This window comes from Megalobrama amblycephala, linkage group LG24 (assembly GCF_018812025.1).
Source record: "Megalobrama amblycephala isolate DHTTF-2021 linkage group LG24, ASM1881202v1, whole genome shotgun sequence".
Lineage (NCBI taxonomy): Eukaryota > Metazoa > Chordata > Actinopteri > Cypriniformes > Xenocyprididae > Megalobrama > Megalobrama amblycephala.
The window spans coordinates 4,805,908-4,819,629 of NC_063067.1; positions in this window are offsets into that span (position 1 = coordinate 4,805,908).

A 13,722-nucleotide genomic window follows, 5' to 3' on the forward strand; every position below is an offset into this window, starting at 1 on the left:
TTACATCCGTTTCATTACATCATTGTTGGAAAACACTCTTATCAGAATAATATCTGTTAGTTAAGTTTGTGTATATTTTTAGTTAAAGCTGTTAAGTTAAAAAGCATTATCTCATGTAGGGTTTTCCTTTGTTTTATATAATGTAGTGTTTCTATAGGCACATGTTTTCCTTGATTAGCTTCCCTGAAATACCTTCAGTTGAAAACGAAAGTAAAAACGTTTACTATGAAATGAGAGTTCAGTGTCTTTATTAAAAGCAACACAAATTATGATTTATCTTTCATCCACCCGCAATTAATTGGAATGTTATTTTTTTATTATTATTTCTTGGCCCGCCCGACCTGCTGATTATCCGCGGTATCAGCGCATATGTAACTGCGACCCGCGCATCATCGAACGGTTTTTGGAATGAACACAGGCCGGGAACCCGCAACAGAACCGCATCTGTGGAAAAGGGGTATTCTGAGCATGTGGTTGCCTGTCTGAGTTTTGTCAACAGCCAGAGGCAGCACGAAATTTGACGAGGTGGCCGCCTCTTCTATATGCAGGAAAAACCCTGCTGATGACAGAAAATGCTGTGGTTTTATCTAGAACAGTGTATGTTAATGTTAGCTCAGTCAGGCTAACATCAACAGGTGTAGACGGAAAATATGATTATCCTGACCTGAGCTATTTTACTGAACCAACTCACATCTCCTTTCTTTCTTTTCTTCCATGATGACATTAAAATAATCTATTTCTGTCATTTCATCGCTGACTCTGCTCATTATACTTTAGCCTATTTATATTAGAACAAAATTATTTTTTAAATTTGAATTTATAAAAAAAATGCTATTATTTTATATGAAAAAAAATTTGTCTTTTATTGACAAAATATTTAGTTTGTCATTTATATTTTTTAGCTTTAATTTGGTCATGTTACAACGTGCCCCACTTGTTTTTATTTCTCTTCTTTCGGAGTAAATAAAGAAAAAGGTATACGCTGTATTAATGAAACAAAGCCACATGTTTGTACCAGACATGTGTGAAATTAACAAAAGAAATTCTCTGAACCCAAAGTAGATTGACACAAACCGGGAAAGTCAAAAAGCGTTAGGTTGTGCCCCGCTCTCCACTAGTCAAAAATGCAGGTTTTTATTTTTTTATTTTTTTTATTATTATTATTATTAGTTTTTTTTTAAATATGTTTTTATTAACTTGACAGGTTAACATGAAGTCAATATTCAAATGTCATTTGAATTTCATAAAGACATTTTTAACCCTCTATACCGCACGCATTATGATAGACCTATACAAAAAAAATATTTGACTCTTTTTCTTTTCTTAGAATGGCTTAACTTGAAGTGCTGTAAAAAAAAAAAAATTGAAAAAAAATATTATTTTAAGGTACTTTATGATATGTTGCCATACGGCAACAACATACAATAGTGGAAATAACTTAGAATAAGTTTAAGTGTATATAGTTAATATTTTTCTTCAGAAATGTTGTTTGTATTGAATCAATTGGTGCTATTATAAGCTTTAGCAGTAATTATAAACAACACCTTATACTTATTTTCCAACATCTTGTGCTTTTATTTATTCCATTCTCTTTTGCTGAATAATGCTTTATATTCTTTGAATTTCATTACATTTTTCATGATTATTATTTAATTATGCCAATGTAGACAGTTAAAAACAAATCTAATACTGTTCATCATGTATCATAAAACACTGATATAAAACCAAAAACATCGCAGTTCATGAAAATTCAACATTACGCAATCTTATGAGAGGAAGATTATGAACATGAACCCCCCATAATCCTTGAAACTTCACCTTTTTTCTGTACAAAACTTCAAAAAGCAAGGTTTTTTTTTTTTTTTTTTTTTTTTGAGTTTTTTCAGAGGTGAGGCACAGGTGCACATCACATTTGGTGCACTTCACCCTATACACTTACAGCCACTTGCACCTGCCTTTTTGAGACACAATGGTCTGGGCCAGTAATACTGTTGTGGTGGCAGTGGGCAGGCAGGTCTCTGATGTTGATTTAATCCATAATACAAATGCCATGGCAGTCCTTAACATACGACTAATCAACATTATATCACTAGCATAAATGTTGTTTATTGTTACAGCTTAACAGACTGCAGCTGGCCTTTGCTAGCTAGCTAACCTATTATAATAATGTCATTCCATTATTGCACAGTGTTGCCATATGGCAACACAGACATTTTATCGATTTACCAAAAACTAATTTCATAAAAACTTTTTTGAGTGGTGAATATGTCATCATAACTTACCTGAGATGATGTTAACAATTTTTGGTGAATGTAACATGGGTGGGTCCTTGTTTGTTACTGACGTTTTAGTTTGCTTTCAGCAACTACCGACAAGAGACGACAGACTGTCAAAAATCGCGCCACAAAGGAAAAAAAAATGCATGTTATGTGACTTAACCAAAGCACACCATTGGCTAAACGAAGATCTTCTCTTACCATCAAAAAAAAAAAAAAAAAAAAAAAAAAAAAAAAAAACAGAATGTTCTCTTCAAGAGACAGTGGCAAGGAAATGAACACAAAGAGTATGTTGCCATATCACATCATGCGGTAGAGGGTTAAACATTTTTTTATCTTGGATTTACAAAATGTTTTTCCTTGTAAGAATGTCGAAGTCATTTAAAACTTAATCTTGAGTCATGTTAATATTTAAGGGCATTTTACTCGGCATAAATATATTGTTTAATGAAACAGAGGCGACAGTAGGACCAGTAATATTTGTAAAATACCCCTTAAATGTATAATGGTGGCACACTCTTAAAAAAATCAAAAGCCTACATCACCACTTCCTGCTTTGGGTTTCCATTTGGCGCTTCAAGTCGATCAAGCTCGTGCTGTACATCTAACATGGAGAGATCAACAACAAGTGAGTAATTTCATACATCTAATTTATTAATTTTCATAAAATGGTAATTAGTAAATTAGATTGAACAGTTTAAAGTATTCTGTGAAAAATATTATTTGATAATTGTAAATATTAGGCTATGGCCTGTATTATTATTAGCCTATACAGGCTATTATTTAATATATTATATTATTATAACATTAAAACGAGACGTGTGGGTGCGAATTACGGGAGGATTTGGGGGGTCTGACCCCCTAATGGAAGCTTGATCCCCCCTGAAGGACAACAAAATAAGTAAATAATAAAATAAGAAAAATCAAAGAAAGTAGTCTACCCGTAATGCGTGGTTTGCAGTGTTGAGCATTATAACCAATCACACACGTGTTCGTTGAGTTTAGGAATGCAATGTCCAATCAGAGGCGTTGTGATTAGTCACCGCGCAATGCCTGTGTCATGAGGGTTGCATGCGCTCACTGACTGAATTCTGAATCTAAACTCAAGCGAATTCTCTTTTATCACCATAAACAACAAAATTCAGAAAAGATGCAAGTAAGAGATTAATTTTGCAGTACAGACAGTTTCAGAAGTTATATCGGGAGGTTTTTGCAAATGTGCATAGCTTACATTAGACTGAAGTCATGAACCGCTTCGGTGTTTCTTGATCGTTTTCTTAATGTAATGGCGGCATTCCCAGTTTGAACAACCGTTTTGTTTTTTATGCTACTGAAATAATCCATATTAAGTCTTAATTCTTTTACTAATCTGTAAAAAAAACAAAAAAACAAAAAACAAATTCATTAAGGTTCTTGGCTTGTTTTGTCTGTAGCCACAAAATGATATTTTTTCTCCACCAAAAATCTTTGTCGAGTATATATATATATATATATATATATATATATATATATATATATATATATATATATATATATATAAAGTAAAATTGGCAACTGAATATAGTTTGAAATAAGGGTTTAAAGTTTGTCAATAGTGCATCAGTGTAACTGAACTCACTTCACATTCAGCGCGTGAATTTCACTCTAACATGCTTTCATTCAGGCAACAAATACTCACTTCAGAATATACGATATTCAATATATTGTGACTGCAAGTTTTGTGAAATTAAAAGTTTTAGATATTCAAATATTACTTTAAATGATAGTCTATATGCGCATTTGCTGAATGCTGCACTGTTAGCAATTTCTGTAAATTACACATTATTTAACTGTTATATGAACTGTATTTTACTGTAAGGCAGTTATATGGTATGTTACTGTATTTTAAAGTTGCATTGTGGGAAATAACCATTGGCGCTATTTAAATACAGTATTTTTCATTTACTGTAAATTGAAATACAGTAAAAAATAAAAAAAATAAAAAAAGGCTTTTACTTCCGCTTGGAGAAAGAAGAAAATGAAGACACAGAGGCATGAACCTGGAAGCTGCAAAGGTGTGTACAAATATTCCTACTTTTTATAATCTGTATTTTTGGTTTAACTAAAAGAAGAAGAAAAAAGAAAAGAAAAACGTCACTTAATGACGCACAGTCACATCACACTTAACGGAGTAGAGAAAGAGCTTTGTGACGAAAACACGTATTTTAGGTTGAAGAAAACTTACCTTTCTGTGCAAAATTTTTTTATTTCCTTTTTTTTTTTTTTTTTTTTAAAGAACATTTCACTCTCAAAGTATGAAAAAAAAACAAAAAAACAAGGAAAATCCCGCACACTCTCAAAGTATGAACCAGCGGCGGACTGGCCATCGGGAGTAACGGGAGTTTTTTCCTGTTGGGCCGCTGGACAATGTGGGCCGACCCGTTGCAACGTAAATATATGTGAAGAATGAATTATAGTAAATTTATGTAGTATATCGTTCCGTCAGCCCAGGCGAATTGTTGGCGCGGGCGCCCCTTACAGAAAAAACACACGAATTTCACATGTGATCACATGGGGTTTCACACATTTTTCACACAGGAAATGTTCTAAAAGCACACATTTCCCGTGTGCAAAACATGTTTCACATGTGATCCACATGTGATTCTAACATGTTTTCACATGTTAAATTTCACATGTGCAAAATAACATGGGGGTTTCACATGTGATCACATGGGTTTTCACATGGGGATTTCACATATGACCACATGGTGTTTCACATGCGATCACATGGGTTTTCATTTGGGGTTTCTATTGAAAAATCACATGGGGGTTTCAGATGATGGGAAATGGAGTCCGTGATAGTAACAATAGTGCGGGGTGGAGTGCCCTCTGGTGGCTATCAAGGGCTCCAGCAGGTGATCATGACAATAATGAGCTGGTGAGTTTTATGGTGAGGTGTTGCTGACCGCCGGGTGTGATGGGCCGCTTTGTGCCAGAAAGTCCAGGGTCACTTTTTTGCCCCAGTCCGCCAGTGATTCAGGGCGCACTCATAAAGAAAGCCATTTACTTAATTCCTGAATGAATCAGCCGTTTGAACGAATTGAATGAACTGGCAGTTTTTTTGAGTATAACTTCATTTAAAAAATCGTATTTCCATAATAATAATAATAATAATAATAATTTACTCACCCTCATGTTGAATAAAAAAAATATTTCTTTCTAAAGCTACTTTTTGTAATGTCTCTTAGATGATCTTTTGGGGGTAATTTCTCAGCCAAATTTGACATGTGATTAAATTGTGATTAATTAGATTAATTAATCGCCACATTGTGTAATTAATTAGATAAAAACATGTAATCGTTTGACAGCCCTAGATTTTACCCCTCAAATGATCTCATGAATTCTTTCTTTTATGTAAAGGTTCATTGTAAGGATTAACCCCGACAACAGCAAGTCCTCCTCAAAGTTCCAGGTCAGCAAAAGAAGTGGGAAGATGGTGCAAAGGAAGAACTCTGGTCTAAACCCTCATGTCCTCCTTCATTAAAGAGTTAGTACCCAAAAATGAAAATGATCCCCTCACCCTCAAGTCATCCTAGGTCTATGTAACTTTCTTCTTTCAACCAAACATAAATGGAGTTATATTAAAAAATATCTTGGATTTTCCAAGCTTTATAATGGGAGTGAATGGTGAAAAGGGGCATCTGTCTATCATAAAAGTAATCCATATGACTCCAGGGGGTTAATAAAGGCCTTTTGAAGCAAAGTGATGGGTTTTTATAAGAAAAATATCCATATATAACTTTATAAACCATAATAACTGACTTCCAGTAACGGTCATATGCAAGTCTAGTTTTGCTCTTTCCTCTGTGCTTCTGTATTTGTCAATACATAATGCGTGGGGTCAGAGTTTAGATTTTAGGCTGGAACTCGACTTTGCTTATGGCTGTTACCCAAAGTCAGTCATTTATAAAGTTATAAATATGGATTTTTTTTTTTTTTTTTTTTTTTTTTTTTTTTTACAAAAACACATGGCTTTGCTTCAGAAGGCCTTTATTAACCACCTGGAGCTGTATGGATTACTTGATGGATGCACTTTTTTGGGCTTCAAAAAACAAAGTACCATTCACTCCCATTATAAAGCTTATAGAGCCAGGATATTTTTTAATATAACTCTGTTTGTGTTTGGCTGAAAGAAAGTCATACACACCTAGGATGGCTTGAGGGTGAGTAAATCATGGGATCATTTTTGGGTGAACTAACCCTTGAAGGTATGGAGTCAAATTAATGCCTTAAAGTTTTGCACAAAAATAAAGTTTTGCAAAACAAAACAAAAAAAGAATTGAGCAATAAAAAAATGTTTTGCAAACAAAAATAAAGAATTCCAAAGGAAAAATAAAGTATTGAGCGGAAAAAAATAAGTTTTGCAAACAAAAATAATAAATTGCAAAATAAAATAACGTAGTGCAAAAATAAAAATATAATCAATTACAAAAATCAATGACAGCTGTAATCCTATTTTATCTTTGCCACATATTTTTCATGCTCAAAACTACTAAATCTTTTGCAACGCTCATTTTATTCTGCGTTTCAGTCAAGCGTGCGCTCACGATACCGGTTTTCCTTTGAGCTGCACTTTTCTGCGCGGTTCTCTTTATGGCACTGGTTTGACGTGGGGGTGGAGTCAAGAAACAGGGGCACGCCTCCGCGAAACACGTCATCGGCAGGAGACGCAGATCGCAAAAACCAAGAAATAAGTTTTTATAAGCTGTCGACCCCAAAAACCGAATGTTTAAGGACACAAAAGTGGATACAGGCAGTGAAACAGAGCGCAGCGGGTCATATTACTATAAGAAATGATAGGAGGGGGTCGTAATCGGCGACAACATATGCTAAACAAACCAACAAAAACAAACCATTCATTATTTTTAACCATGTCAAAGAATTATTTCACCTGTCGCCTATTACGTTCCCCTCCAATGCATTTCTATGACTCGTTGCGCTCTGTCACACTGCCTTTATCCACTGTTGAGTGTCCTTAAACATTCGTTTCTTGGGGGTCGACAGCTTATAAAAACTTATTTCTGGGTTTTTTAGCTTGTTAGTTGTACACCTTGTCACACAGCAGCTTTTAGGCATTGTTATGTTTTTTGTAATGAGTCAGAAAAGACAAGAAGGCAGCCTCACGCAATACAAAGTCAATGGAGACGGTTGGATTGTTTTCCCCTCCGGTGGGCGTGGTTTTCAGATTATAATAAATGCGCTCTGTCTCTGTGCTTGAGGCTTGTTCGACTTGATGCAGCGCCGCAAAGACCGATCGGCGGCTGACTTGAAGCAGTGCATGCCGGTAAGAAATGTTGTCCGACTTGAGACAGCGCTGACGTCATGTGACTGTGACGTATGGCTTTAAAGTACCGCGAGAGCGATTCGAGATCAGCCACCTGAGTTAGCCAGCGCAGTTTCTCAAGAGGAGCTGCACGAGCGCTGATGACGACACAGCTGTTTCATGATTGGCCGGATTCACCGCATGACAACGATCACGTGTGTTTCGTGTTTATTGTCACGCCTTCAGCTCCACTAATGCTCAAAAATCTGTGTTTTTATAACAGTTAAAGCTCTTTTCATGTAGTCGCGATGTTGTATTGTGTCATGTTTATCAAAATAAAACGGATAAAAAACAAAGACCCAACTACATTGTTATTTAAATAACATATGCTTATGTTGAACTTTATTCTTGTAAAAACAGACGCTGTAAGCAGTACATAAAGTTTTGAATGAAAAGGTCTCTAAAACATCAGTGTATTAGTCAAATATTGCATTTATTTCACTTCAGCTGTGATAAAGTATGCAAACCGATGCAAACGCAGCGCGAGCGTCACTACGGGAAGCAGAAAGTGTCCGACTTCACGTCTCCGTTTTCAGCTCCTCCCCGCCTGCACGCGGCTAATCTCACCGATCGGTTACATCCAGCCGCAGCCGATGTCGAACACACCTTTGATCTGTTCTGTTGCGATCTGCGTCTCCTGCCGATGACGTGTTTCGCGGGGACGTGCCCCCGTTTCTTGACTTCCACCCCCACGTCAAACCAGTGCCATAAAGAGAACCGCGCAGAAAAGTGCAGCGCAAAAGAAAACCGGTATCGTGAGCGCACGCTTGACTGTAACGCAGAATAAAATGAGCGTTGCAAATGATTTAGTAGGTTTGAGCATGAAAAATATGTGGCAAAGATAAAATAGGATTACAACTGTCACTGATTTTTGTAATTGATTATATTTTTATTTTTGTACTACGTTATTTTATTTTGCAATTTATTATTTTGTTTGCAAAACTTATTTTTTTCCGCTCAATACTTTATTTTTCCTTTGCAATTCTTTATTTTTGTTTGCAAAACATTTTTTTTATTGCTCAATTCATTTTTTTGTTTTGCAAAACTTTATATTTGTGCAAAACTTTAAGGCATTAATTTGACTCCATAGTAGGGATATTCACCGCACCCCATCAGTTATATTTGGTTATATACTGCCATCTGTTGGCACATTTGTGTAATTTAGATCAAGTCTTGATCACGAGAAAACAAGATAATATTCCATGGTCGTTTAGACCTTCCGTACAATTTAACAATTAAAAACATAATTAAAAAAGTTGTCATTGTTTCTTTTTATTGTTATTTACTGAGACCTGTTGATACAGTAATTTACAATTTGTACAGCTTTACAGTCAATAGAAAAAATGGACAATGAATTACAGGAAATTTTACAGTGTAAAATTATGCATTTTTGATTGTATTAAAATATATTATTGGAGAAAAGACCATACAATTATAAAAATATACAATACTATAAATACATTTACAGCAAGTTAAATGGTACTGTAAATATTAATACAATGTTTTAACTGTAAGTTAAATTTTTCAATTTCTACAGGAAATTTTTTTACAGTGGAAGGTTTGCGGACATCCACACACCCCGTCCGTGTGAAGCCCAATTTTTGAGACGGTGCAGACAGTACGCTTACAACAGCATTAAAGACAGAAGAGTTGCAACAATTTTACTGTGCATGTGTCAAACTCGACCATCCGCAGTTGAGTATGCTTTGCAAGCTGTGTGGACACTCTCAAATTTAATTAACACATAGCTACAGTTGCAAGAAAAAGTATGTGAACCACTTGCAGAATCTGTGAAAATGTGAATAATTTTAATAAAATAAGAGGGATCATACAAACTGCATGTTATTTTTTATTTAGTACTGTCCTGAGTAAGATATTTTACATAAAAGATGTTTACATTTAGTTCACAAGACAAAACAATAGCTGAATTTATTAAAATAACCCCATTCATAAGTATGTGAACCATTGATTCTTAATACTGTGTGTGGTTACCTGATGATCCACGACTGTTTTTATGTTTTGTGATGGTTGTTCATGAGTCTCTTGTTTGTTCTGAGCAGTTATTTTCTTTTTTTTTTTTGTCTTGTCAACTAAATCTAAATTTGTCTTGTAAACTAAAACATCTTTTATGTAAAATATCTTACTCATGACAGTACTACATAAAAATAACATGCATTTTGTATGATCTCTCTTATTTTATTAAAATTATTCACATTTTCACAGATTCTGCAAGTGGTTCACATACTTTTTCTTGCAACTGTATATCGCAATTAGAACTGTACATTTCTTGTTCTTCAGGAGCATTATCTTGGTTTCGGACCGTCGTTTATATTTTAAGCCCTGTTTACACCAGTCCATTTTCGTTTTAAAACGCATAATTTTTGCTATGGTTACACCTGTCATCTACATTACTCTAGCATTTTTTACCCTCGAAGATGGAGGGTAGGCCTACGTTTACATGACAAAAATAAAAAAAACAGAAAAGTGTTTTCTTTGTACAGATGACAACATTATCAAAACTATCCCCTTTCACACAGATCCATGAAAATGACTAAAAATGCTGTATAGCGTACCTCAGGGATGACGTGTTTTTGTAGGCCAACCCAGAAGTTAGCGGCGAAGTTAGTCCCTTGTTCGAAAGCCTATGTATTTTTCCCATAGACTTTTGGAAAATCGCAAAAAATAAGCTCTGTGTTTATCATATATATATAACCCGTGTAAGGGTTATCACACTTACACGTTTTGTCTATCAAGATAATCTTTACAAGTTAACACAACATTTATACAGTTTGAAGCCTAAATAACGTGGTCAGATATAAAAAGCTAACAGTAGGCTATAAACGGACTACAGCACACCATGGTCACGTATCAACGTTGTCACCACCAAGCGTCCTCAAACTGTATTTAAAAAACAACTTTATTTAAAAATATGATTATGATCTGTGCTGTGTATGAACTTTTTCATGAGAAATGCTGTCCAAATGTCCTGTTTGTCATGATGACAAACTGTTTGTCCCCGCCAAAGGAAGTAGTCCCTTTTCGCAACTTGTTAGCAACCGCCGTTTTTAAGACACAATAAAGGTTTAAAAAAATCACAAGTGGGTTATAACTGCTGTGTTTTATGTCATAGATCAAAACGTGAAAATATTTAGAGGCTTTGTTAACCACAGACCTTATTTCAGGAGATTTAGCAAAAAAACATTAAAAAAACACATTGACTTCGGGGCAACAGAACCGGAAGTCCTAAAATTCTAACTCGCTTCCGGGTTTTGCCTAAGTAAACACATAATACCTGAGGTACTCTATTACGCATACCAGACAAGTTGGCGATGTCACTTTGTAAAGAAAGATTACGCGTCTGCGCATACGCATTCCTTTACAGAGCACTCGCGCCAAACGCACATGCCTTATCGAACGTCACAAACACATAAAAAGTTTTCCATTTTTTATTTGAAAATGATGTTGTGTAAACAGCCCAGGAGACAAATTTAGGGACTGTTTACACATCACTGTTTCCAACTAAAAACGTAAAGCTTTTTATGTTTGTGACATTCATTCACACGTTTTGGTGGCCTGAAAACGGGTTTTAAAGTGCAAGTTTTTTAAAACGGTTTTAGTCTAAACAACAAAAATGCGAATCTGTGAAAACGATGACGTCATGCACATGCGCATTAAATGTTCAGTCTATAGTGTTTCATCGCCATCTAATGGCCTGTCAGCAGAATACAGCGTTTTTAGTCATTTTCACGGGGATCGTTTTGACAAAGTTGTACGCGGAAAACTCAAAGGAAAAATGTATCCGTTTTAAGCATAGGTTTAAGCAATGTACCCTTAATTTATTTTATTTTATGGCGAGATTTTGCATTTAACTTCTGTCCACAGCGGTATCCCTTGACACCTTGTCGACATATACAGGATGTGAATCATTATGCAGCCGCTAGATGGCGCTATGTCACCGTGTATCTGTTTCTGTTAATGTCCAGGGTCTGCAGTCACGTGTGTTTGTCCATCAGTGTTCAGCTGTCTGTCTGCTGTCTGGAGGATGATGACTTCTGTTTGTTCCTCTGAGGGTATGATTGTTCTTTAAAGAACATATTATTCATTTATTAACACACTCACAGTCAAACATGAGTTTTGTATCATTTCTTTCTGAATGAAGATCTGTACTCAACACAGTGTGTTTAAGTTCATCTTCATCTTTTCTGTGTCAATAGAAATGGATCTTCAGTCTCTGGATGTTCTTGCCTCTGTAGAGGAGACCCGACCAGAACCGGCCCAGAGTTCAGTGCGGCCATGTTCATTCACACAGAGGATGAATGTGAACGATGATGATGAAAAGCAGCGGGTTTAAGAGTCGAGACACAGAACTATGAACTAGAAATTCATATTTTATTCACTTTGTGTTAAATAGTTTCTGTGATCACTTATTAAAAAGATGATTCAACATTTCCATGCCTTTGAAATTTCACTGTTCATATCTGTTTGCCAAACTGAAAGCACACTGTAAAAAAAAAAAAAAAAAAAAATACAGAAAAACTGTAAACACATTTACAGAACAAACTGTAAATTTTACAGTACAAAACTGTAACTTACAAACAAGAACATTTGAATGTAAACCAATAAATTCAACAATGCACACTACTATTACAATCTGTTTTGCACCTTTAACATATACTGACAGACACCATAATAATGAATTGGTAAAAGAGAAAGCCACATGAAGAATCAGAGTTCATCACAAGTAGCTTTTCCACGAGCTGAATGAAGTATAGACTAATATGTGTGCAGAGTCATTAACGCAAACGCAGAACACCATCAACCCACAATACTTATACAATGCAATAAACATTCATCAAACAACAGAAGATGTAACATAAAACCCTAATGTACACAACTGATAACAAAAACTATTAAGAAACATGATTATTTAAACAAAATGCTTTCAAATGTTGAGTGTCACACAGGGAATTGTGGGAACATCAGTTTACAGATTTTGACTGTAAATTATACATTGATTTTGTCTTTTTTACTTATAAAATTTACAGCATTTTACTGTGAAAATTGCATAAATGTCTGGAAGAGCTTTTACAGTTTTTCCCTGTATATAATATGGGAACTTACTGTTAACCTATTTACAATTTTTTTCCCGTTTTCCGTTTTTACAATATTTTACTGTTAAAATCACATTAATTTTTTACAGTGCAGTGACAGCTGGAAGATGCATCTTCATCATCTTGCAACAGTGTTTCAGCGAATTAAGGATGCTGGTTTGACATCAATCAATCTTGTCAAGTGTTCAAAAGTCAAGAGTGAGACTGAGCACTTAGGCTATGTGTTAGGTAATGGTGTTATTAAACACCAGATCCAGAAGATACAAGCAATTCAGACCTGCCCACTTCCGAGCACAAAAAAAGCATCTTTTTAGGACTAGCTGGCTGATATCGGAGGTTTATACCTCATTTTGCCTAACAGATTTGACACGGAAGTCAGGCCCAAAACAGATTCAGTGGACGGAACAATCCAGACTAACTTTTGAGGATTTGAGGGATGCACTAGTGACTAATCCTGTCCTGTACAGTCCTGATTTTAAGAAAATGTTTGTGCTTCAGACAGATGCTTTTAAAGTGGGTTTGGGAGTGGTCTTGAAACAAGAGCAGGGAGGTGAGTTACATCCTGTGGCTTACTTGAATAGGAAACTGATCCTTGAGAGATAAGGGGATTCTGTCATTGAAAAAGAGTGTTCGGCACTGAAATGGGCTCCTGATTCTTTTATTTGTTGGGATGAGATTTTGTAGGCCTAGTTGAAACAGATCATAGAGCAATCCAGAGGATTGACAAAATGAAAGATACCAATGCTCGTGTAACTCGCTGGAGTTTAGCTATGCAACCTTTCCGAGATGGTCCTCGCTGCAGAACACAAGATCCAGATGGTGGGGTTGGATCTAGATCCAACTCCTCCCACTTTACATATCCCTGAACCTACAACAGAAAAGACACCAAGAGCTTTCTTTCTTTATTTTATTTATAGTTTACCAGCTTCATTTTCTTACCTTTTGTCTCTGGGTTCATGGCTGCAGCATGGGT